General features: G+C 37.6%; 1 long non-coding RNA gene across 9 annotated transcripts in view; it reads right to left on the minus strand.

Annotated features, from left to right (window-relative positions):
• LOC140608082 (uncharacterized) overlaps window positions 1–27,950 on the minus strand; it is an 848,352-nt gene that overhangs the window by 677,485 nt on the left and 142,917 nt on the right. For 8 of the 9 annotated variants that reach the window (XR_012010065.1, XR_012010062.1, XR_012010058.1 and 5 more), the window contains 3 exons: window positions 19,074–19,133; window positions 18,332–18,464; window positions 1,966–2,130 (listed from right to left, as the gene is read on the minus strand). This is a non-coding gene — a long non-coding RNA (uncharacterized lncRNA). The remainder of the gene's footprint in view (window positions 1–1,965; window positions 2,131–18,331; window positions 18,465–19,073; window positions 19,134–27,950) is intronic. The other variant, XR_012010064.1, reaches the window with a different exon arrangement.

The following is a 27,950-nucleotide window of genomic DNA, read 5'->3' on the forward strand; positions in this document are numbered from 1 at the left end:
TAAGACTCCTATGGCATTTTTCTACCATTGAGTCTTAGTGAGAAATTGAATCTTAGTGAAGAAAAAGAGAAGTATTAAATTCCATTATCAATGTCATGATCAGGTTTAAAAAACTACTTTTTACCTGGAATGATTTTTTTAAACAATAGACTTCTAAGTATGGAAGAGGATCCAAAAGAAATCATAAAAGTCATGCAGCACGAAAGCCATCTCAAATGTGTTCCTAATAACTGGGTCCTCAATACTGTATTACCTTTGGCCTAGAGGGAGGAGTGGACTGACCAGATGACGCTCACTCTAAACTGAAGTCTAGAAAAGTCCACAGATTCCCCCAGATACACAAGTTACTTCTTTCAGCACTTAATAGCCCTGTGGTGAAGAAAACACATAATAATCAAGCTCTTTTTTTGTCTCTAGTCTAAGTCCTTGCCACTTTGCAAATTCATTTTCTCTTGTTTTCCTCTTAGAGACAGAGAACAGCTGGTTGTCATCTTCCAAATACTGTAACAATCCCTTATGTACTTGAAGATAGTAATTAAGTCATCCTCTCAGCCTTCCCTTTTGAGAAACTCAAATTCCTTTTTAACACAAATTATCAAAAAAATTGCCACCACCTTGGACATGAAAATTATTATTACATAGACATTCTCTGTAAACCCCACTTTGTTTCTGGTATTGCTCCTTCTCCAAAAGCAAAAGCAGAAGTGCTCTGCCTTGATGAGTTTGAGTTCCTCTGTCTGTCTTCCTTACAACAGAACATCAGTGGCGAACTTGGTTTCTCTCCTTTAGCCTCCCATGAGCACTCTGCACTTCTCAGGTAAACTTGTGTGATTCTGACCTCTCAGTCACCTTTCACTCCCTGCTTCCACCCCCTCACATTCTAAAACAAGAGCCTTCAGGAGAAGCAGCCTCTGTAGCAGCCACAAGAGTGGCTGCTCCAAATACTACATAGGCTGCTTGAACCCAATATTCTATCTCAACTGCATGAATTTTCTCCACAGGGTGTTGGTAGGCTGATAAGATTTCAAAAGAAACAAAGCTTTCCTCTTAACCACATTCTTACTTTAAAAAAAAAAAATACTAATTACGCAGAGATACGAAAGAAAAAGAACAGATTTACCAATAGTGTGATTTTTTAGGCAGATTATTTAATCTCACATTTTTGTAATCTGTAAAATGGAAATAATAATAATAATCCCTAGGATTGTTTTGAAGGATGAATAAAGTAATCTTGTTGCCCACTACACTGCCTGACAAAATTCCTTTCTTTGGCATTTGCATGTCATTTTCATCCTTCGGTGCAGAGTTCTTTATGAAAATACGAGGGATTAATGAATCTGTCCTCCTGGGGCACATATTTATACTTAAAGAGGGGCTTTCTCAAGTTTTAATTTAAAAAAAGCAGAAAGTGACTCTAATGATAGGCATTCTAAGTAGCAAGTAGACTTGTAAGGACAGTGTTTTGAAACATAAATAACTCCCAAGTAAGGTGTGATTTCATCTTCTATGTGATGCAGAAACATGTTCATTTAAAGCCAAATATCCTCAATCTGAATGATCCCAAGTTGCTTATAATAGATTTTCTCAGAAATACCAAACCATATATTTTACCTTGTGTTATTTCACTGGTAAAGAGAATAACCCTAATTTTGGAAAAATTTGACATGCCAATTCATCCACAATATGGATCTAGAATATTAAGGTACCAACCTTTTACTTCATTTTGCTTTGAATAAAGTAAGACTATTACTCTGCTTGAGGATAGAGTATTTCAAGTGTGAAAAGTTGAAAATATTTTTATTTTTCTTATATGCCTACAATTTAACTGTTTGTATCCCCCCCCACCCTCACCCCAACCCTCTTTCTATCTAGCCTGAAAATAAGTTAGACAAGTCGAATAAAGATCTATCCTCCATAAGTATTTTAATTACTAATCATCTGAGAAAGGTGTGACCATCTACCTACCTGGAGTTAATGGATAACTTTTCGAGTTTCATAATGTCGTGATTTATCTGTTTCTAGTGCCCACAGATAATGATTGATGGTCTGTCCAGGATTCATTTCACTTAAATCTACAAGTTGTAGAGAAGAGGTGGGAGGAAAAGTGTCCCATGTAGGAAACAGTTCTTCCTGTTAGAAAAAAAAAAAAGCAAAATTAATTTTCAAATGCAGCCACACTAAAGGGGGCTCAATCAGCTACTCGACAAAACACTTCCTTACCTGACATAAGCTTCTTAAATGTCAACCAATAAAAGTCATCACTTACCTGGAAAGTTCATCTTTTCTGTGTTTATAAGAAAGCTACCTCAGTATTTATATACATCCAGAGATGTGAATGTGTGGATAGTTACGCATGTATGTGTAATGTTAGTGAGGTGAGGGCGTGTAGAGGGGTTATACACATATAAAGCTACTTCTGCTTTTCTCTAAATGATGGTGTTAACCTGCTACTTTGTGACTCATTTCATAAGGTGATTACTTCTCACCAACAGACACATTTCTAATTTTGACAAAAAAAAATATGCCAATATGCCTATAGTGTTTGAGCAAGTTGTGTTTTGTTCATGAAATAGTCTACCCCAAAATGGCCATTGTGGGCCATCAACCTAACCAGTGAACTCCTGCAATGAATGAGCTCCGAAGGTACCAAGGTCTTGCCATGAATGGGTGACCCAGGAGCGTTTCCCTTAAGGATTTCAGTAGCATTTTAACACTTCCATTGGTAACTCTTCTTCCATTCCAAAAAAAATTTTTAGAAAAAGATAATTTATCATTTGATTAAAGTTTAATCAATGTTTGATTGAATCATGCATTTACAAGGTTTTTGTGAAATTGTCCTCTAGGAGGATGTGAGTCCCTTATATCCATCACCAGAACTGTGGGGGTGTGAAGACAAACAGCCTAGATGGATGGATTAAGAAAGTTTAGAATTTCAAAAGGTCTGATTCTTTTTTTTTTTTTTAATTATTTATTTATTCGTGAGAGAGGCAGAGACCAGAGGCAGAAGCAGGCTCCATGCAGGAAGCCCGATGTGGGACTTGATCCCGGGACTCCATGATCACATCCTGCGCCAAAGGCAGGCGCTCAACCACTGAGCCACCCAGGCGTCCCAAAAGGTCTGATTCTTAAGCCAGCAAGAACAAGTAAAGAACAGTGGCAGGTTTTGTTAAATTAACTTCTACCCCCAACATTCTTCTAGGTGGCAATTTGATCATCGATTCTGTTTGGTCATCTGTCTCATTAATATTGCTTGAAGGCTCTATTCCACTTGCCTTCCATAGTTCCCTCTGCCATTCAACCTCTCTGGCTTGCACTATTTATTGATTTTTAAATATTACATATAATTTAGTTATGATTCCAAAGGTTACAGTAGCAAGAAAAATGGTCTCCAAGACTTCCAATGTGATCTCTATGATTTATTTTTAAAATTAATTTTTGAACAGCCTCACTCAGTGTGCCCTTTCTTTCTTCTACTAAAGAGTCTTCTACTCTTTCAGGTTTTGCTTGCCACAATAAGATCTTTTTTTTTTTTCTTTTGTTCCTATGACTCCTCAACTTCTACTTTTTAATCCCACCATTTTCCCTTTCCCTAAATACACTCACTGGGCTATTAGTAAAGCACTGGTTTTATATCTCAACTGAATCTTCCAGATTCATGCATAAGTAACAGAAGTAAATTAGTGCATACCAACAAATCCATCAGGACCTTGTTACAGGGCATAGGCAAAGATCTTATTCCATGAACCATATGTCCGATTCAGCATAGCTCTTTCAAATCCACAATCCTAAATTTTCCTAAGCAACATTTTTCACAAAGAGCTTTAATTTCTGCAAGAGTTAAATCAACCAAAATGCTAAACTTGGAAGGGAATGGTGTACAATTACAAAAATAAAGGGATAATTAGGTATAATATTCGAGAATACTTAAAACTGTTTACTTCTTGCAGGCAGTGGTTTTTCCAAATAAAAGCCCAGGGTGAATTAATTGTTGTAAAATAAATACACAATCAAGCAAATAACATTTTCTAATTCCGAAACAAGCATATAATAGAAACTGTTTCAAAGATGCCTAATCCAAAGGAACTGGCAACTGGAAGTAGATTTGTGAATTAGCAAACGTGATGATCTGGCACTCAACATCTCCGGTTCCTCATGTTTGAATGCACGCTATAGAATGAGTGAAAAGCACACAGGATATTAAATATATGCAGCATATGAAAATGTAAGCAGGTGGAGGGATGGAGAAGGAGAATGAGTGAACTAGTCGAGAAGGGAACAGGACACCAGGGAAACTGCAGAAGGAAGAAGAGAGGGAAATGAAATATATTTGACTATTCAGAAAATCTGTTTATCTTCTTTGTTCAAGATCTATTGATCACCATCAGTGTTGGCAAGTAGCTTGAAGCTGTGATCCTGAATTGATATTTAATTAAAATCCAGTTCTATTCTAATAATATGGTAAACACATCACAATTCTGTATGTAAATAACATCAGCAGATGAAGGATAAAAGAAGAATCAAAACTAAGTGCTAGGAAGTTTACAAAGAAGGCAAAGAGCGAATCATGCAAAGAAAAACAATAATTAAACTCTGCTTCCAATTTATTGTTATCGTGGCTTTTATTAAGATTCTGCTTTAGTCCAAAAGTTATTTTCTTTCGGTCTTATTTGTCTTGCCAAGGAGAAAAATAAGCACAAACTGCATTTTATTCTACTTATCCATGAAATCAGAGCCAAGTGCCACCCTCTAACAACTCATCCCCAACTCTCAATGGACTGGATTATTTTCTTGATCATCACCTTTCGCTTCCTCTCGGCAAAGTTCCTTCCTCAAATTCTCACCCTGGTTACACTAAAATATCAGGAGTAATGGGACTTATATGTGTTTATCTAGTGAAAGATTTGGTATTTGAGATGGATTCCACTAGTCAATCCAGCCAACTTCTTTGAAAACCACTTAGATTTCTAAGCATCCTAACGGATTCTACTTCATAGGTATGCTACATTCCCCTGGGAGACAGAGCCATGGAGATATGTTCATACTTATGTATTTGCATGCATGCCCACATATAAAATGATAAAATATTTATGAGATTTTTTTATAATTTGAAAAGTGTTTTCCAAATTCAAAATAATTTTTTAATTACAATGATTAGTTAGTGTTATAAATCTTTGTGCTTCCCCTAGCAAGTGGGCTAAATTATGATTCCTTAGTGGCCTGGAATAGTTACAACTATTAAAGAAAAAAAAAAAAACTTTAGGTTCCCCAAGTAGGGAAGTGCCTTAAGTTGTTTGAGCTATTTTAGCAAAAATATCATATACCGGCTGGCTTAAACAATAAACTTTTATATCTCACATTTGTGGAGGCTGAGAAGATGAAGATCAAGGCACTGGCAGGTTCAAGCAGATCCCACGTCTAGTGAGGACCTGCTTGTTAGAGGGCTCTCTTTTCACTGTGTCCTCACCTGGTGGAAGGAGCATGAGATATCTCACAGGTCATTTTATAAAGTCACTAACCCCATTCATGAAGGCAACAACCGTCACAACCTGATAACCTCCCAAAGGCCATACATCTAAACACCGTCACATTAGGCATTAGGATTCAATATACTAATTTAGGGAGGCACAAATATCCAGTTCATGGCAGGAAGACTTTTAGTAAGTAAATTTTTTTTCTTTTCCCCCAAATTAGAAGTTCTGATCTCATGAATAGAATCAGTGAAATTTCCACTTCATTTCATCTTGCCATTTGTCCACGGTACCTCTGTTTTAGAGTGAGAAAATAGTAAGCAAATGGAAATATCAGATGGATAGCCTCTTAAAGGATCAGGGTTGGAGAGAGAGGTAGCATGCCTCCTAATCAAGTAAATAAAGGAGATGAAGTGTGAGTTTCTTGAGAGTGCATAGCCAAATCCATCCCTCCCTACATGCCCATCTCACCTGAGCCTCCCATCAAGCAGAACAAAGATTTCACAGGAGGCTCCACTGGGCTTGCAGAGCGGGGAAGGAAGACAGCTGTCCCTTCCATCCTCAAGCCGCCACCCTTTCCAGAAATACAGGGTTTAGTGATGTACTAGTGTGCATCATTGTTCTGTTCTCAAACAAACAAATCTCAGAAACGTAACATGGCCCCCAGGTAATTTGCAGGGGGAAGCACCTACATCATTTGCATACCTCACAGAGATGTGGGCATGGGCAGGAGCAGCAAGAGGGCAGGCTCACTGTGCTTAGTTATTCTATTCCTGAAGTAGCCAAAAATTCAGAAAGAGTATCAAAGGGGCCAACAGACAGGATTTTCTTTTCTCTGAGACAAGCAGAAGGAAAGTAAAGCCAAGCCTCCAACTCCTCAGCAGAGAGGCACACTCTAATTATTTGAATGGAAAGGAAAGAGATATACCAATGCCAGAAACATAAAACACACAGTACAAATTCAAAGATTTGAGAAAAGGATGTGATTTGGCTAAGATATTATTTCTGCCTTTCTCTACTTCCAATGCACTTTAATTCAAGCAGCTCACATCTGGTGTTTTATGTGAAGTCAAGAGGAAAACCTTACTGAACCTAAGCTGAGCAGCTCCAAGCTGGGAACGGGGTCCACACACTCACAGAGAGGGGGGAAATCACAGAGCAGACCCACCGGCCACTCTCCAGCTTTCAGAGCCCAGGATTTGTACAAGCACCACCCTGTCAGTAGAGGGAAGAGTTAAAGAAGAGGTAAGAGGGTTAAGATATAGTTACCTGAGAGTAAAATTCATCTTGAACCCACAGTATCAGAATACAAAAACCTCATTACCCTGCCGTGATAGCCTGTTCCTCCATAACTACCAAATGAGGATGCTACTTTCTTTATCCTTTTATAATGTCCTTTACTTTTGAATTCAAAGTTATTGATTCATTAAAAAAATAATATTTTAAGTCATAAAACTTGCAAGGTTTTAATTACAAAGTTAGAGTCGAGATACTTTACCCTACTGCATAACTTTGAAGGTCAAAACAAAGTAAAACCACAGAGAAGCTGAGCCCACAATACTTCTCACATGTGTTGTGTTAAAACGAGCTCTGGTGGACTCTCCTATCAGCCTGTTCTGACCTTCGTGGTGGAGCTGAGGAGCTGCACCAGAAACATACTCACTTCTTCTGAGTCTCATCCAAACAGTGAGAGTAAGTTCCCACATTTGAGAGCTACTGTGCACACTGGGATCAGGGAAGGTTCTGGTACCAGCACAGTGCTGGTACATAACAGGTGCTACACAGATAACAGTGTCCTTTACCTTCCTTTGGCCCCATGGGGCTCCTCTAATGCTCAAGGCTGGTGGGCCGACAAAATAACTGAGTAAAAAGACTGTCCCCCCAATCACATTACAGAAATCTGGGTGCACAATTTGATAAACTGAATCAGTGCTTGGTCATCCCTCAGGGACTAAAAGCAGAATTTCTCACCCAGGAAATCACATCTCTACTAATCTGACTCAGAAGACTTGCTGCCAACATCTTGTATTTCTCTGCCCGAGTTTTCTTCCCATTTACAAATGAATATTTCCAGGTGATTTCTGAGAAGCTCCCTAATACTGATCTGATAAGATAGGCACCAGAAATTTGTAAGGACTCCCGGGGTACCTCCCAGTTTAGCTTGGCTTCTTGTCGAGATCCTTCTGTGACTTAGCTCTCATTATTTTGTCCAATTCTCAGGGATCAGTCAGAGCTTCAGTTCTTATTGCCTATATTCCCTTTAGAGGAGCACTGAGATATGTCAGATTGCTCTGTCTTCCCAAATTTCAAAAAGAAATACCACAGCATTTTTACTTTCTTTGGGGCCTCCGAGTTGTGCACACATCTGGTCGGTCAGGGAAACATCTCATACTTGGCACACAGAGCGCTGGTATAAATGGGGGGGTCCTCTGCTCTCACTACCTCCCCCAGATATGAAGAGTGGGCACAGCTATTGCCAGAAAGGAACAGATGATCCCACAGTCGGGAGAATAAGCAAGGCGTTGTCTGGGAGAGGAGAAAACCCGGATCAACCCGCAAGCATGGGCAGGAAAGGCCAAGAGGAAGTTGGACAAATTCAGGTGTGTATATGGACATGCTGGGGGTAAGGAGCACGGTAGCAATTGCATGGCCTGATGAGGGAGCTGCAGACAGGGCAAGTAGCCACAGAGAGTAACATAAGAGGCTTAAATTACATAATGCATCTGCCAGTTACTTCACACAGGTATGTCCACGGACAGACAGTATGTGTCGTGATATTTCTCTATGGAAAGCAAGCTACCAGTTAAAATTATCTCTCTGAAGATGCCATCCACAGCTGGACAAAGCTACAGATCAAAATACAAACATGCATGACTTCTAGTAATCTTCAACCCAGTCTTCTAAGCTGCCCCTTTATTTTCTACCTTTCTTTTCTACCGAAAGCTTAAGAGTCTTTAGGAGTTTCCAATGCTTAGGGTCTGAAAATATTGAAAGACAATGACAACCACAAAAGTACATCCACTTTAGCAATTGTTTTTTCATCCTATTTACTAAGGACAGAAAAGCAGCCAGGTATTACTGAACATATGACCGTGACCCTCACTTAATTAAGTAAGCATTAATTCAACAATATAGAGCATACCCTGTGGCTACACATGGGTGCATCTTTCTTTAACAGCTCCATTCATTTGGACGTGAACTTCAGCCCTTTGAAAATGTCAGTACTTCATAGGTTGTAGAGGTGGTCAAATTCTCATCCCGGATTCGTTAATATGATTATAGTCACTGAACTGATTTGAATTCACATCCAAGGGCACTATGGATTTTCCAAGAATAGAGACGGAAATAGAGAATGAGGGCAGCCTGGGTGGCTCAGCAGTTTAGCGCCGCCTTCAGCCCAAGGCATGATCCTGGAGACCCCGGATCGAGTCCCACGTCAGGCTCCCTGCATGGAGCCTGCTTCTCCCTCTGCCTGTGTCTCTGCCTCTCTCTCTCCCTTTCTCTCTCTCTCTTTCTGTGTGTGTGTGTGTCTCTCATGAATAAACAAAATCTTTAAAAAAAAAGAAATAGAGATGAATGCAGATAGAGATAGAAATTAGAGATACTGTTACAAATCAACGCAATTTAAATATTGTATCATCTCACATAATTATCATAGTAAAGGACTTTAAAAAAATCATGAGCATCCCATTAATGAAATATTTTTGATACTCCCCTACAGAAAATACTCCTTAAATTGCTTCTATTTGCCTTGGAATCTATATGGCATCTATCACTAATTCTATTCTAGACTTGATCTTTGTTTAGTGTTACCTTTAGAAAACAGAACTGCTAAAAGGTGACTGTCAAGCCCTAAAATCAAGTGTAAACTCTAAGAGCTTAAAAGAGCAGACACAGATTTTCATTCTATTCACGGATATAAAAACTGCAGAGTACCATACATGGTTTTGCTCAAGTGTTAATTGCACAGAACAGAAAGGGGCGGGGGGGGGGATGTCTGAACAAGCTATGAGGAAAAGAAGAGAGCAACATGTCAACTCAGAAGGAAAAAAAGGAGATTAAATACCCCAAAAAGATATATGTGATGGAAAGTTTAGAAAGTGAAAACTAAAATGTACAAGAAGGCAGATCATTTTTCCTGTCATTTTTAACACTTCCTTGTTCTGATACATCTACCATGCTCTAAAAGCTATCTTACTGTATTTAAACTTTTCAAGCAGCAGAAACTTGAGAGTTGATTGCTTGAAAACTGAAGCAAAAGTTAAACAAAACTTTACCAAACACTGAAAAGAGATTCAAGTTCAATTTATAATAGCGCTTAATTCATCCCTGCTGATTTTTCCATTCATGTTAGTGAGGTTAATTTGTGTCTCATATTATTTCACTCTTTTTACACACCACTTTCACAATGAAATAAAAATAAATTCAATCTCACCTTTGAAGAGTGATAATTATGTTTCTGTCGCTTACATGAAAGATCTTAGTAACTCCCTTCTGTCTGAGGTTTCTTGAGTTATAGGTCATTCACCTTCATACAGAAACATAATAACCATACTTCACAGGTGAGGCATTCCGCAATTGTGACCAGGAAAACAGTTCCAGTTACCCCTGGCAAGACATCCTCCACTGGAGGTTGGAAGAATCAGCTCGGAATCTTCAAGATACTGATTCCTCAGGGAGGTATTCTTTTCTCTACATAGCAGTTTGGGGATTAAGAAACCCAAGAATCTTCTGAGCATGGAAAACACCCCCACACACACACACATGCATGTATATATGCCTATATACTCACATACATGTACATGTAACATACACTCGACATACTCTAACTTATATATGTATGTGTGTATAAATACATCCATGTGCATGTATGTGTGTATCAGTCATGTGTGCTATACAAACTGATTATATATGGCCTCACATGGAGCCATATAAAATAAAATAAAATAAAATAAAATAAAATAAAATAAAATAAAATAAAATAAAATAAAATAATAAAATAAAATAAAATGAAATAAATAATAAAATAAAATAAATATAAAATAAAATAAAATTTTCCCATATGAGGCCATATATAACCTAAAATAAAATAAAATAAATATAAAATAAAATAAAATTTCCCCATATGAGGCCACATATAACCACTGTAATCTCTCTCCTTGTAGGAGTCCTCCAAAGAGTTGAAGATAGCTATCTTAATATGCTTCTAATGGATCACATAACTTTATAATCATTTCATGGGGATACCTGAGTTATCTTGTGCTATGTTCATTTATCATTTCAAGTGAACCACAACTGTCACTCATCATTTTAGCTTGTTTTCACCTTTTTTTGCCCCTGAACCTACTTGCCAGAAACTGGCAAGATTCAGAAAAGAACAGATTCATCTTATTAGTAACATAGAAAAACCTACAGAATGGACTTTGGCATCAAATGGACTTAATACGAGCATCTAAGACAGCTTTATCAGTTTTTTATCTATCTGTCCATGTATTAATTACTCACATCTCTATACTTCAGTACCATAATCTTAGAAATTAGGATAAAAAATAGAGTTTCTGTAAAGATTACATGAAATTATTTACATATCACAACTAGCAAACTGGCACATGACAGAAAATTGTCCACTACTATATTATTTCTTTAGACAGGGATGACCCTGTTCCATCCCAGAGATTTCATGAAATTAGACTTTTAGTTATATTTCAAAGATAATAAACAAGTCACTTGTTATGTCCAAGATGTGCATTGTGTGGCATGTGACAAGTCTAAAACTAAAGAGTCATTTCTATACTCCAAGCCATAATAAACCTAAAGAGTCATTTCTATACATTAAGCCATAATAAATCTACGAGTATTTTCAACTCTCACTCTGGGTAAAAGTCATTGTAAAAAATATGGTTATTCCTTAACCAAGTACAACATGTGCCCCTCCTTTCCCCATATTTCCCTGATTCCCTTGTTTGGGGCCATGTAATTATTTCTTGCCAATGGTAAGTAACCAGATAGGCCATTTCTGGTCCAAGAGTATTTTTTTAATATTTTATTTATTTATTTATTTATTTATTTATTTATTTATTTATTTATTTATTTATTTATTTATTCATGAGAGACCCACAGAGAGAGGCAGAGATATAGACAGAGGGAGAAGCAGGTTCCCTTTGGAACCTGATGCAGGACTCGATCCCTGGATTCCGGGATCACAACCTGAGCCAAAGGCAGACGCTCAACCATTGAGCCACCCAGGTGCTGCTGGTCCAAGACTTTTAAGAGTGGCTGGAGTTCTCCAAACTCTCTCTTTCCCAGGTCATGAATAATAAGTGTGCTATGTTGAAATAACAGAGCCAGAGGATGGAAACAGTCTGGATTCCTCAGTTACAGTCAGAGATTTCCACACCATTCTCAATAATTGAGAGAATAAGTGGACAGAAAATCATTAAGTATAAAGAATGCTTGAAAAACACTATCAATCAACCTGACCTAATAACTCTGCATAATAGGAGAATATACATTCCTTTAATACACATGGGATATTTACTAAGCTGAACAACCCTGTAGGCCATAAATGAAGTCTAAATAATTTGAAACATGTGCAAATCATGTATGTTCTTTATAAAAACAGCATTAAATTAGAAATCTATAGCAAATCAATATGTGGCCAACCCTTAAATATTTAGAAACTAAATAATAACTCTCTAAATAACCAATGAGTAAAAAATGAAATTATAAGATACTTTGAACTGAAGTCAAATGAAAACACAGCATATCAAGACTTCGGTATGCAGCCAAAGTAGTTCTTAAATGTCAATAATATTTATTTTATAGCACTGAATAATTGCATTACAACAAAAGAAAAGTCTCAAATCAATGACCTTAATTTTCACTCTAAAAAAACTAAAAAGAGAGAGCAAATTAAAACAAAAGAAGAAAATAAATAATAAAGACCAGAGCAGAAATTGATGATACAGAAAAAAGAAAAACCCTTTTTTGAGGAGATCCATAAAATTGACATATACCTAAACACAATGTTCAGAAATGAAAGATAGAAGGCGTAAATTAACAATGTGAAAAATGAAAGAAGTAGCAATGCTATATATTCTAAAAGCATTTCAAGAAAAATATGGGGTGCCTGGGTGGCTCATTTGGTTAAGCATCTGACTCAATCTCAGCTCAGGTCTTGATCTCAGGGTTGTGATTTCAAGTCCCTTGCTGGGCTCCATGCCCAACTTTAAAATAAAATGAAATAAAATAAAATAAAGTTGACATTGTATATGAAATATAAAAACAGCTTGAAAGATACAAACTACAAAAGCTAACTAAAAAAGACACGGAAAAACTGAATATTTTTAAAAATTGAATTTTAAGTTAAAAGATTCCACAGAAAATTCCATGCTCATATGACCTTCCCAGTGAATTCTAGTAACCTTCAATAAATAATAATAATACCAATTTTATTCAAATTTCTAGAAAAATAAAGGAAGAGGTAATAATTCCCAATTCATTCTATGAAGCCAGTCATATTCTAGTCAAATTGGTACCCAGACTGGACACAGATATTAAAAGAAAACTATAGAACTATAATTTGCAAGAATATAAATCCAAACATTATTTTAAAACTTTAGAAAATCTAATTCAACAATATATAGAAAATATAATACATCACAGTTTATCCCAAGAATAGTAGATCAAATATAACTGACCACATAAAACTAAAAATGAAAAGTAATATGATCATATCAATAAACACGCACACAAAAGAAATTGACAAAATCCAATATGCATACCTAATTAAAACTTCTTAGCAAACTAGAAACAAAAGAAGACAGAAGGAATCCCCCGCAAAACTATAACTCGTGGAGTATTTAATGATAAAAATATGAATAATTTCCCTCTCAGAACTTTAATAAGACAAGGATGTTCACTAGACCCATCCATTCAACATTATATTGAAGGTTCTAGCCAGTACAATGAACCAGGTAAAACAATTTTTTTTTTAAATCCATATTGGAAAGGAAGAAGTAAAGTATTTTTTATTTATTTTTTTTTAATTTTTATTTATTTATAATAGTTACAGAGAGAGAGAGAGGCAGAGACACAGGCAGAGGGAGAAGCAGGCTCCATGCACCAGAAGCCCGATGTGGGATTCGATCCTGGATCTCCAGGATCACGCCCTGGGCCAAAGGCAGGCGCCAAACCACTGCGCCACCCAGGGATCCCCAGTATTTTTTATTTTATTTAAAGACAATATGGCCATGGGTGCTTGGGGGGCTAAGTCAGTTAAGCATTCCATGCCTGCTTTTAGCTCAGGTCATGATCTCAGGGTTGTGAGATGGAGCCTTGTGATGGGCCATGCACTGGACTTGAAGCCTGCCTGGGATTCTCTCTCTCTTTCTGCCCCTCTGTGCACCCCCTCCCTGCTCAAATGCACATGCTCGTGCTCTCTTAAGTAAATACAGAAAGGAAAGAAAGAAAGAAAGAAAGAAAGAAAGAAAGAAAGAAAGAAAGAAAGAAAGAAAGAAAGAAAGAAAGAAAGAAAGAAAGAAAGAAAGAAAGAAGAAGAAGAAGAAGAAGAAGAAGAAGAAGAAGAAGAAGAAGAAGAAGAAGAAGAAGAAGAAGAAGGAAGGAAGGAAGGAAGGAAGGAAGGAAGGAAAAAAAGGACAACATGACTGCCTATGGAAAAAAATCTATGGACTATCACAAAGTTACTAGAACTAACAAATAAGTTTAGCAAGATTACAGAATACAAGATCAAAATATAGAAATCAATTGCATTTCCACATTTTAGCAACGACCAGAAGTTGAAGTTACTTTAAATAAAAAACATTTACAATGATGAGCAGTATGAAATTTTAGGGATAAATCTGACAAAAGATATACGGAACCTATACACCAAAACTGTAAACATTCCTTAGAGAAATTAAAGGATACCTTTGTAAATCAAGAGATAAATCATCTTCATAGATCAGAAGATTCATTATAGATATGATACCATTTTTCTTCAGATTATCTATAGATTTAATGTAATCTCAGTCAAAATTGAGCACTTTTTCTGTAGAAATTGACAAGCTGATTCTAAAATTCAGATGGAATGATAAACGACTTAAAATACCGAAAATATCTTTTAAGGAAAATAACAAAATTCTGCGAAAGTGAACAGATTTTCAAAGGCAATTCAGTTAAGAAAGGATAGTCTTTTCAACAAATGGTATGGGAACAATTGTATAGTGATAGGCATTTAAAAAAAAAAAACCTTTGATCTATACAAAAATTGACCCTCAAAATGGATCACATGCCTTATTGTAAAACCTAAAGTTATAATATTTCTAATAGGAAATCTTTGAGGTATTTGATTGAGCAAAGTTTTCTTTCAACACCAAAAGCACAGTCCATAAAGTTAAATGACAAAATTGATCATTTGACTTTCATTATTAAGAAATTATTCTCTTTGAAAGCACTAATGTTAAGAAAAAGAAAACATAAACCACAGACTGAGAGAAAATATTGCTAACACATAGGTAGAAAGGACTCATTCATTCTCAAACTCGGCAACAAAAACTATCTTACAAGAAAAATTAGAGCAAAAGATTTGAATAGATACTTCATAAAGTGAATATACAGAGAATAAATAAGTACATGAAAAAAAAGTCCCTAACATCAGGGGAGTGTCAAGCCATACTGGAATCTGAAGCAAAAGGAAAAATCAGGATATTAATATAGTCTTTATTTAAGATGTTGACTTTGCTCATTGTGGGTATTTTGCTGTATTCTTTATTTTTTTTAATATGTGCTAAGATATTATTTGTTTTGATTACAGAGTTTCTTGGCACACCCTCAAATTTTGTGGCCAAGGTGAGTGTCTCAGTGATTTTTATGATAGTATTCATACTGTTTCATATCATTAGCAACTAGATAAAAGGATATTAAAATCATAAGTAAACATATCTACATACCTATTTGAATATCTATGATTAAAATAAGATTGATCATTCCTAGTGTTGTTGAGGATCCAGAAACCCTGGAATGCTCATACACTGAAGACAACCATGTAAAATGGTGCAACCACTTTGAAAAGCAGTTTAGCAGTTTCTTAAAAAATTAAACGTATTGCTACCAAATGACCAAATCATTCCTCTAGTAGATATTAATGCAAGAGAAATGAAAGCATATTTCCATAGAAAGACTTTCACATAACTGTTCACAGCCTTGTTTACCATGGCCAAAAGCTAGAAACGATCCAAACGTCCATCAACAGGTAAATAAATTAATGAGCTACAGTGTATCTATAAATGGAATGCTAATCAGCAATAAAAAAGAATAAACCACTGATACATGCAAAAAAGCATAGGTGAATCTCAAAATAATGATCCTCTCTAAAAGAAACCAGGAAGAAAAAAAAGTACCTCTGATATGATTCCATTTAAAATTTTAGAAGATGCCAAGCAATTTATAGCAATAGACAGCAAATCAGAGCAGAGGTTGCTGCAGAGGGAATGGTGTCAGGGTGGAATTACAGGGGGACACAGAGAAATTTTGAGTGGGAATGATAGGAACACCATCTTGCTTGTAGTGATGGTTTTGTAAGTCAACGCATCTGCCAAAACCTATGGATTTGGACATTTAAAATTTGTACAACCTATCGTAGGTCAATTATACTTCAATAAAGCTGTTTAAGAAACATATGGTTGTACAAGAAAGAAGTCTTGGCTTCCTCCATTGCTTGACAGATATCATTTAGAAATGCCAAGGGAAAGACTGGAAGAATTAAGTGTCTGTCTCTGGGGAATACAACTGGAGTTCAAAGTGAAGAGAGGAGACTGTTCCTTTTCATTATAAGCCTCATATCTCTTGATTTCAGAACTATCTACACATAGATAGTGGCTGGTTGTGTTAAGAATTAAAATAATTATCAAAAGGGAAAATGCATGAGGAGTTCTGAAGCACAACAAAGGTTAAAAATCATGGGAACGTCCCCAGTAATATTAATAAATAGAAGGCCTCTGAGTTTTTCCCCCTGTTGCTTACCTGGAAGTCTCTAGATGTTAAAGGAATATTATCCTTTTTTCCCCAGAAATAATATTTCCTGAAATATTAAGAAACTGCCACCATTCCTCAAAGGGCATAAAATATATTTTTGGGAACACCATATTTGTATCTACTCTGGAAGGCTCCCAAGTATACTTTCTCACTTTATGTTGTTAGATCACACAGTATTCTTACTTACTAAGATGGAAAAAGTAACCTCGCTGTGTGGACAAAAATGACAGCATGTTATAACCACTAAATAAGCCTTGTTCACAACAGTCATCAGTGGTGACCTCTAAAGTTTGGCTTGTCATGGTCATATACTTGCGAACTGTGTAGTCACAGGTAACTCATTTTGTTTCTTTGGGCCTTACTCCCTCAAATACGAAATGAGAAGCTAGACAAGTTCTTCAAACCTCTTGGCATTGGATATATTTAGTTCTCTGACACCATGACTCAATGCCATATTTTATTGACCCTAAAATGCCACTGATTTTAAGATGTATTATTATTCACCACAAGAAAAACATTGCCAGTTAAACTTTTCTCCTGTCCTGTAGGATTTTTATTTTAGAATCATTGAAAAAGGCCTTTTAAAACTTAAGTAGACACGGTTTTCTTCTTTTCTCATAGCATTCTTGTTTATACATGAAAAGGGAAAGGGTAAATGAAATAAACTGGTTTAGGTATTTGTAAAAGTTCTTTGTGTGCAGAGATTGGCTCTTCTGAACCATTTCTTTACTCAAACAAGGGTGTGGTATGCAGCATTTCTCAAAGGAGTCCCTCCCCTATTGTCTCCAGGATTTTTTTCTAAGCTACTTCTATTCATTCTTTAAGATTTCATATTGGTGCTTTCTTGGAAAGGCTTCAGATAACAATCCCATAGTCCTTTTTTAATCAGTCCTTGAATGATATGTTGACCAACATGCCAATGGCTTGCACTTCTTCAGTCATGCCACTAAATTCACGCATGTGCAGGAGGTGACAGCCATGGCAAAACCGCCCCGCACGCCATCAGCTAGAAGGCACTCTTGACTCCAAAGGAGTTAAAATGCCGAAGGAGAAACACACATTCATCTCACAATGAACAAAATACAACCACAACAGTGAGAAGTCACTAAAGAATGTGAATTATTAACTTGGTACTCTATAGAAGCTATTTATCTATCTATCTATCTATCTATCTATCTATCTATCTATCTATCTACCTACTTATTTATTTATTTATTTATTTATTTATTTATTTATTTATTTATAAAAGATTTTATTTATTTATTCATGAAAGACGCAGAGAGAGAAAGGCAGAGATGTAGTCAGAGGGAGAAGCAGGCTCCAGGCAGGGAACCTGATGTGGGACTCGATCCTGAGACCGCGGATCATGCCCTGAGCCAGGGGCAGATGCTCAACCGCTGAGCCACCCAGGCGTCCCAGCCATGCTATTTAAATTAACAAATGCTCTGGACATAAACCTGTGGACAGACTCTGTCTCTCCACATGTGCATGCATCTCCCCACTCTCTCCCTTTCCAGCACACACGTGTTTGCACGCAAGCTCCTGAAATAAACCAGGAATATGCTTACAGCCGCAAGACCCCTTTCTAAATGTGGACAGTTCATTTCACTTGGACATGGATGATTGTAATTATACATTAAATCATTCAACTGTGATCATGCTCTGTGCAAGGAAAAATTTAGGACAATCATACACATCATTATCTTAATCTTATAATAATTTCTGGTGTGCATGCCCCCTAAGGTACATGAAAGTGTTAACATTTAAATACACGATTTATAGATGTCTCATCATAATGATATCTTGTACTGTCTCAAGAATTAAGATACCTCTAATGGAAACGTTGTCTCTTGATTTCTGCTTCTCCATGGTCCCCCTTTTGCCTGGCCAACTGGATTTAATCATATGTCATGGCTTGATTGGGTATTGGTTCCTCTCAGGAGGCAAAAAGGTCTGTTTCCTCTAAGATTTAGAAAAGCAAAGCATTGCTGGGTCATTTGTAATATTATCGGTGTGTGTGGGGCAGTGGGGAGGCTGTAAATAGTAATAAATATACATGGGTCCTCATCACTTTTACTGAAAATGAATAGGCAGGAAAAAAATACCCAACTGATCAGTAGGAAAATATGTATTTACTTTTGCTTGCTCAAGCTTGGGAATGAGTGCAGAAGCAAGCTAGCTCTGGGACCAATTTCTCTTTGCCCTTGCTGCCCTGCAAATGACATTCTTACCAGACCATTAAGAAAACTGTTATAACTTCTAGTGAGACCACCTGCTAGGTCTCAGTGCTGGGACGATTACATCTATCGGAAATAATGACCCATAACTAGAATAAAACACATTAATAACATCACATTTACCCAGGATAATGCATTTCACCATCTTATATTGCAGAGACCAAGTTAATCAGTAAAAGCATTACCAAAAAACGAGAGCAACTAAGAGGCACAGAGTAGATAATGAATATAAAAGCAAAATGTTCAGACTATTTCTTTTTTTACTTCTAGAAGTGAGAAGGTACGTAATGGGCAGTAATGGATGGAGCACTAGTTTGGGAACAGGTAATCTTACCTTCTGTTTGTAGATTCATATGCTAAAGGAAGGAGGATCTTCAAGTCCATTCCTCTAGACCTAAGAGAAAACAGGAGGTTGCGAGGTTTAATGGAAAGAACTCTGGATTAAGAGTTAGGTGACTAGAGGTCTTATGCTCCAGCCCTGCTATTAATGAGCTGTGTGACCTTGGGCAATTCACTTCACCTCTCTGAGCCTCAATTTCTTATCTGTAAAATGAACAGCTTAGACGAGGTGATCTCTGAAATCCCCTCCAATTCTCATATGTTGTGATGCGAAGCAGAATGTCAACCTGACATGGGAATGCTTTGAGGTGTAATAAAAATGCCTATAAAATGATGGAGTCTCAAGATCCTTAGAAATGCAGGTAGAAAGGGTTAGATTGCAATGGCATCTAGGAGACTACTTTGACATAATGGACTGAGGCCCCAGTAAAACTCCAAGACTTTAGAGAAATCCTGCATCAGCACTGGAGTAAGGCAAGTCTGTGGTTCTTCTAATATTTATTGTCATACATAAATGCTTGGCTTGATTGTAGCTTATTTCAGGAATTTTAATATCTATAATAACAGAAAAAAATGTAGTACTAAATAAGATGGATTATACAAGCAAGATGAACCCCAGCTATTAAGATATTTAACACACCTAAGAGTTCCACCGTACAATTCCTTATTCTTAGAGGTTAAGAGAAGACAAGAATAGGAAATTAGTTAAGTGTCTTAAAAGTTTTCAATCTCGCTCATAATTTTCTGCTTTGTTTCTATGACTGAGTACTTCCATTTGAGGAAACACATTTCCTACCTCACCACAATGGCATTTCCACTGAGGCATAAAGTCATCAGGAACAACTGTAGGGAAATGTATATGATGAAACGCAAAACTCTAAAGGTCTTGGGACCAATGCCTAGTGTGTGTCTTGTCTCCTTCATCCTGGTTGGCAGATGCTCCATTCTTTTGACTGTTGTCAGTATTTTGGAGGAAAAAAAGAGCCCGTGACCTTTTCATTTTAATCAAGACTCAAAGTGTCAAGTTGATTTTAGGCAAAAGGCAGAAGTGGGTACAGTACATGCTGGCATTTTGCATGCAGAGCCCCAGTGACACCTGCACATCAAAACCCCCTGGGACACAAAAACTCTAATTTTGCTACATAATGCTGTTCCATTTTAGCCTCACATTATTACTTGGATTGAATTTTAAATTAGTCTACTTACAGAACAAATTACTAAAAGTTTAATTTCCCTTTTCCAACAAATCCCGCTGCAAGCTCCAGGCACATGAAGCCAAGAGGGTTATATGTTTTGACCAAATACAAGTGAAATAAAATAACCAAATCATCTAATTCTCCCTCAAAATAAGCACGTAGCCCACTTATACTAACAGTCTTTGGTCTAGCCAGATTTTGGACAAACAAAATCAGAAATGGTTCTTAAGTCAAGCATCTGCCTTGTTACCCTAAATAAAATACAGAAGACAATAGGAAGGCTGATAGCTTCTTGTAATGAAGGCAAAAGTGATTGGAAAAAGATGTAAAAATTAATGATATCTGGCTGACATTATTTAAATAGACAATGGCTCTATCAATAAAAAGAACCCCTAACAAATGTGTTTCATGACAGAAATATATTAACCACTTTTCATCATCTGGAACCTTCATAAATCAATAAGAGATAATATTTACTCTATCCTACTGGGGTAGCTTTTTGTATTTCTAATAGAATTCATTTAATTCTGGTTGCCATAGTTACGACAGAGTTGTAGAATGAGTTTTGTTTCATCATAATTGCTGCACGTTAGTATATAAACAGCTGAACTGTACCTTCCACCAGCAGCACTCATTTGTGAATAAAGAAAATCCCTTATCATAAAGTAATTGAACTCGAATTCAAAATATACCGTCAAGCCCTTGCTCTCCTCAGAGAGTTGGCAAATACTTCTCAAACTTTTTTTTAGCATAGTTATCTCTGAAAGGCACATCAATAGTACAAGAAGAATTCAGAGCAAGATTAAAAATATTTAAAGTGATACAGAGGTTTACAGAATTTAAAATAACTTATTCTTGGTCTGTACCATAAGTCATAAGGAAAAAATTTGACCTTCAGGCTATTGGCCTAGCTTTTTTTACCAAATACCTGCCCATTCGTATAGATATTAAATTTGAAATGTGTTATTTCCCAGCCAATTTATCCACAAAAAAAAAAAACCCACAACCCAGAGGAATTATTGTTAACCCTGATATACTTTTAGCACTAATTTCAGAGGCCACAGAATAAAACAAAAGGGAAGGATGTATCTTCTTGTTACATCCTTAAGGTTGCATCTATCCAGGAAATGTAAAAGCAAAAAAGGAAGAACTGGATCCCACAACTTGGGAAACAGGGTATTTAGAAATCATATGGAAGGGACGCCTGGGTAGCTCAGTGGTTGAACACCTGCCTTCAGTTCAGGGTGTGATCCTGGGGTCCTGGGATCGAGTTCCCTACCAGGCTCCCTGCATGGAACCTGCTTCTCCCTCTGCCTCTGTCTCTGCCTCTCTCTCTGTGTGTGTCTCTCATGAATAAAAAAATAAAATATTTTTAAAAAATGAAATCATAAGGACTAATATTTGTACCCAAAGAAAACCTCAAAATTTTCATAGACAAAAGTCAATAATCTATGCCATAGCAATTAAAATGTCAATTCAAAATAAAATAAAATAAAATAAAATAAAATAAAATGTCAGTTCAGTTAAAGACACGACCCTTTAAATTTTGAAAAACAAAATATCTCTGGTTACCACTAAATCTTTTTAATGTGTATTTGTTTAATAAAGTTCTGCAATGCTGCCTATGAAATCATGAGAATATGGGAAGACAAAAAAACCCACCTCAATCAAAATTGTCTTTTCCCATAAAGAGGCTTAAGACAAATAGTTGTAAGCATGTTATTTTGAGAGATGCACAATTTTTAAGTAGCTGAGGATACCTCAAGATATTCTAGAAAGGAAAAGTAAAAATACGTATTTTTGCTTATTCACCTTATACTTTTCCTTTCTAGTCAGGGTTGCCATTCAATATATCCCACTGAAAACTCATTTTAGTCTATATCTGTAGTAGTTATTGTTTTAAGGTGGAACGATTTCCCTGTATATATTAGATATGAAGCATGACTGTTTTCATGATTTTATTAAAGTATACGATTTTGAATATGAATAAGACATGTTCATAATTCAAAAGATACAAAGATAAATAAGATGGTTCTTGATCAAAAGGAGGCAAACTAGCATCAGCCTACTAGAAAAACTTAGTAGAAGAATGGGGAGAAGCATTGGGGTAATACTAGGTACTATGGGCTGTTTTCTGAACGAGCTGAAAGAAGTTAAGAGCAATGTCAGTCAACACGGCAAGGACACCTGTCCTTCGCAGGACGGGAAAAGGCTTCAAGAGGACAGTGGCACTTGTGTTGAATATCCTGGAAAGGTAGTGAGGAATAATCAGATATTCTGAAAGAAGGAAAAATAGCAAGAATGAAAAATGAAGACCAGGACAGAATATGTGACAGTTCTTTCTAGAACCTTGACTGATTTTTAATAAATGTTGGTATAAGCAAACACAGATTATGAGTTGGGGTATCTGGGTGGCTAAGTTGGTCAGTTGAGCACGCAACTCTTGGTTTCAGCTCCATTGTGATCTCAGTGTCCTGGGATCAAGCCCTGTCTGGGGCTCCGAGCTCAGTGGGGAGTTGGCTTCTCTCCTTCTCCCTCTCCCTCTGCCCACCCCACCCCCTGCGGGCATGCACGTGCACTCTGATCTCTCCCCTCTACCAAATAAATCGTTAGAAGCATTATCAGAAGTACAGATTATTAGAAGTAAATATTGCAGTCTTCACAGCAACGGTTGTGAAAAACTTAAGTCAGTTTTTGTAAATTGAGGGCAGAGGCTATTTCCGGCAAGCAGTAGGAGCCTAGGAAGACATGGCATGCTGTTTGAGTGATGCCAGGCAGCAGCTGGTGGGGTGAGGAACGGGCTTTGCAGACAGCCTGTTTGGGTGCGAATACTTGCTCGAACATTTACTCACGGAGCAACTGGAAAAGTTGCTTAACCTCTCCATGACTGTCTCCTTATCTAAAGCAGGAATATTAGCAGCGCCTACTTCCTAGGTTGTCATGAGCATTAAAGAATTAATAGGTTCGGAACACTCAACCTAAAGCCTGGCGAATATAAGCACCCAGTGTGTCTTAGCTCTTATTTTTATTATGTGGAGCAGGGCTGAAAATACTTTTAATTCCGATATAGTGGTGGTTTTTTTTGTTTTTTGTTTTTCTTTTTTAAACTGTCTTTTCTTTAAATAATCCCAGCCCCCTCCGGATCATCTAAGAATTTCAGTAATGGTGGGGGAAACTGAAGTAAATGAAACTGGCCAATTAAAGATAACTTCCAATTTAGAAGTCTCCTTCGAGTTTCTTTTTCCTCATTGCAGCAGTTCTAGGATCCAGCTGCACTTTTTAATCATATGAAGATTTCTTTAAAATACTAATGCCAGGATCCCACCTCCAGAGATTCTAATTTAATTGGGCTTGGCCGTAAGGAGTTTTTAAAAGCTTCCCAGGTGATTCCAATGTGCAGCCAAGGTTGAGAACCACTAATCCAATGGGTAAATCATCTGCCAATTTGAAATTCAAAATCCCTGTAAGAGCTGGTTCGTGACCTCTCAGGGGATTTTTCCCCTCCTCCTGTTCTCTCTCCCTCCTCGCTGGTACAGGGGGACACGGTGACTCCCCGAGGTGAGGAGCCCCTGGCTTGGGGCTGTGCTCCACTTATCAGGGAGTTGGTCTCCTTCTGCTCCTGGGAGGCCTTCTCTGCTGCCCCTGAGCTGTGGTCCTGGGATGACCCCTGACTGCCCCACCAGGTCTTTATGGGCACTTTGCCAGATGTGCCTCTGAAGCCCACAGCCCCCCACACAGGTGCCTCAGGCTGCGATGATGGCCACCCCATGCTCTCTAGCCTCTTCCTCCTGGCCCGAAGGCTGTCCGTTGGTCACTGGCACTCTTGACACCTCCCTAAACCACCTACTCCACCCCAACACCAGGCATGTGGGAACTCCTAGGCCTCCTGCAAACTCTACCCAGGCCATGGGGCCCAGGGTCCTTTTGCAGGCAAATCTATCTCAACATCTCTTTCCCTCTGCTCTTGCCAGTCCACTGGGCATGGATCTCTTTTCCTGAGGTCACATCCTCAACCCCTCCTATGTCATAGCTTAAGGAAAATTCTCTGAGTCTCCTAGGTTGTGCTCTGGATCTGGAAAAGGAAGATTTTGGAGATTCAGCAAAATCTTCTTCTTTCAGCAAGCACCAGCATAATTGACTCTCTGGTCTTCCGGACCCCAGAAACTTCATTTAGTCAAAATTTGTTCTTTTTAAAATATTTTATTTTTTATTCATGAGAGACACAGAGAGAAAGAGAGAGGGGCAGAGACACAGGCAGAGGGAGAAGCAACTCCATGCAGGGAGCCCGACGTGGGACTCGATCCCAGGTCTCCAGGATCACACCCTGAGCTGAAGGCAGATCCTCAACCACTGAGCCACCCAGGCGTCCTCTCAGTCAAAATATGAATAGGCCAACTGTCTCTTTTTGTATTTCTGCCCTAACTTTCCTGCCTATGTCCCTCCTAAGGTAGTGGATGTATCTGGATAAATCAGAGGACTGCTCCATCCAAGGAAGTATTAAAAAATTAGCATATTTCAAACTGTATAATGTCTATAGTGTCCATAACTGAAAACAATCCAAACATGAATCTTCCACTAGACACTGAAGTATTTAGCTTTTGACCCAGTGGGTAGGATATGCCTCATGGTTTTCATACCATCAACTCCTTCCCTCTGCCCCTCACAATCCAAATCCAAGTGTGTGTGTGAGATTCCTGTTTCACTCGCTAGATGCTTTAGATTTTTAAGTCACAGCATGACAATATGTACTAATAATTTAAGACTAGGACTCATGCCGTGGCTATCTAACCGCCACCCCAGCTAAGAATATAGAGTACGCAGTAAGAATTGAAAACTATTTCTTGATTGCTCACAATCTATCCTGACATCCTGAATTCAGAGACTTGTTCTAAAAGTGTGTTTTCCTTTCCCTTTGGTCTCTTTCAGTCCTTCATGGAAAATAAATGCACCAAAGTTCTGGCTCCTCTCTCATTAATATTGAACCAATATCTGGAGATCCAAATTTCAGAGTGTGCTTCCACCTACAGACACCCTGACGGAGTTAACGTCGCCCCACACCTCAGAGACTTCACCCACCCCACCCCAGCTGTTCCCTGGCCCATCTACTCTGCTCCAGAATGCTCCTGGTATGACTGATTTCTCACCTTGCTCCCTTGCTAAAAATATATCCAAAGGAAGATTTCCATTTAAGAAAAACTGGAAAATTTGAGAAGAGGATACAGAAATACAAGCATCTGCTAATTACCAATGTTATCATTTTGGTATATTTCCCTTGAGTACAATGTAAATTATAACCAAAGATAGCTGCTTTCTTTTTTTCTTTTCTTTTCTTTTCTTTTCTTTTCTTTTCTTTTCTTTTCTTTTCTTTTCTTTCTTTTGTTTGAGAGAGAAGGAGTACAGGAGGGAGAGAAAGATTTATTTTTTAAGACTGCATTTATTTATTCATGAGAGACACACACACAGAGAAATGCAGAGACATAGGCAGAGGGAGAAGCAGGATCCCTTGGGTAACTCAATGCAGGATCCGATCCCAGGACCTTGGGATCACAACCTGAGCCAAAGGAAGACGTTCAAGCACTGAGCCGCCCAGGTGCCCCAGGAGGGAAAGAATCTTAAGCAGGATCCACACCCCATGCAGAGCCCAGGCAGGGCTCATCCTCAGGACCCCAAGATTATAACCTGAGCCCAAAGTCAATAGTCAGACACAGCCGACTAAACCACCCAGGTGCCTCATTTTAGAATTTATAATGGTGATTTACTCATATTATTTTTCTTTCAAAATGTTTGTCTCCATTATTTTTACTCACAAATAAAACTATGAGGAAAATAACAGCAATACTATAAACAACAACAGAAAATAATACTAGACCATATAATTGCCATGCACTAGGCTCTTTAATGTGCATTGTCATAGAATCCTCACAGACACTTGGCATCATTCCCATTTTACAGGTGAAAACCTGTGCCAGAATGATTGAATCATTTGTCCAATGACATAACAAGTATCAAAAAAATGGATTCTGCACTAAAATTTAGTTCTTCAACATTCTACTTCATACATGATTTTCCATATCTCCATGGAGAAAAAAGACATCCTCAGAAGTGGAATCCAAAATGTAAACCACTTTAACTCTTTTATGCTTTCTCCCATATTTAAGAGGCTTTCCAGAAAGACTTTTTAAAATATTTACCAACCTATAAACAGCATATGGGAATACCTGTTTCACCACACCTTTTCTCAAATCGTTGCCAGTCCGAAGGTGAGAAATTGTAATTCACTGTATTTGATTATGTTTTCATATATACTGCTCATTTGCATTTCTTTTCTGAATTGCCTTTTTCTTGACTCTTGTCCTTTTTTCTGAGATTTTTTATTGTGGAGTTTTGAAGTGTATCGAACATGCTAAAGCTTATAATCTTCGTCTGTCTTTCTATATTCCAAATATTTTCCCTGGATTGCCAGATTTGCTTTAAATTTGGAATTACACTCTTTGAGGACCCTCCACACAGTTTTCCAGAGTGGCTGTACCAGTTCACATTCCCACCAGCAGTGCAGGAGGGTTCCCCTTTCTCCACATCCTCGCCAATATTTGTTGCTTCCTGTCTTGTTAATTTTTACCATTCTCACTAGTGTGATGTGGTATCTCATTGTGGTTTTTATTTGTATTTCCCTGACGGCCAGTGATGCGGAGCATTTTCTCATGTGCTTGTTGGCCATGTCTATGTCTTCCTCTGTGAAATTTCTGTTCATGACATGAGAGACACTTAACTCTGGGAAACGAACAGGGGTAGTGGAAAGGAAGGTGGGCAGGGGTTTGGGGTGACTGGATGACAGGCACTGAGGGGGGCACTTGATGGGATGAGCACTGGATGATATGCTATATGTTGGCAAATTGAACTCCAATAAAATTTTTTTTTAATTTCTGTTCATGTCTTTTTCCCATTTCATGATTGGATTGTTTCTTGGGTGTTGAGTTTAATAAGTTCTTTATAGATCTTGAATACTAGCCCTTTATCTGATAGGTCATTTGCAAATATCCTCTCCTATTCTGTAGGTTGTCTTTCAGTTTTGTTGACTGTTTCTTTTGCTGTGCAGAAGCTTTTTATCTTGATTAAGTCCCAATAGTTCATTTTTGCTTTTGTTTCCCTTGCCTTCATGGATGTGTCTTGCAAGAAGTTGCTGTAGCCAAGTTCAAAAAGGGTGTTGCCTGTGTTCTTCTCTAGGATTTTGATGGATTCTTGTCTCAAATTTAGATCTTTTATCCATTTTGAGTTTATCTTTGTGTCTGGTGTAAGAGAATGGTCTAGTTTCATTCTTCTGCATGTGGATGTCCAATTTTCCCAGCACCATTTATTGAAGAGACTGTCTTTCTTCCAATGGATAGTCTTTCCTGCTTGGTCAAACATTAGTTGACCATAGAGTTGAAGGCCCACTTCTGGGTTCTCTATTCTGTTTCATTGATCTGTGTATCTATTTTTGTGCCAGTACCACACTGTCTTGATGATCACAGCTTTGTAATACTGCTTGAAATCTGGCATTGTGATGCCCCTGGCATTGTTTTGTTTTGTTTTGTTTTTCAATACCCCCCTGGCTATTCGGGGTCTTTTCTGATTCCACACAAATATTAAGATGATTTGTTCCAGCTCTCCGAAGAAAGTCCATAGTATTTTGATAG

This window comes from Canis lupus, chromosome 17, assembly GCF_048164855.1.
Source record: "Canis lupus baileyi chromosome 17, mCanLup2.hap1, whole genome shotgun sequence".
Classification (NCBI taxonomy): domain Eukaryota; kingdom Metazoa; phylum Chordata; class Mammalia; order Carnivora; family Canidae; genus Canis; species Canis lupus.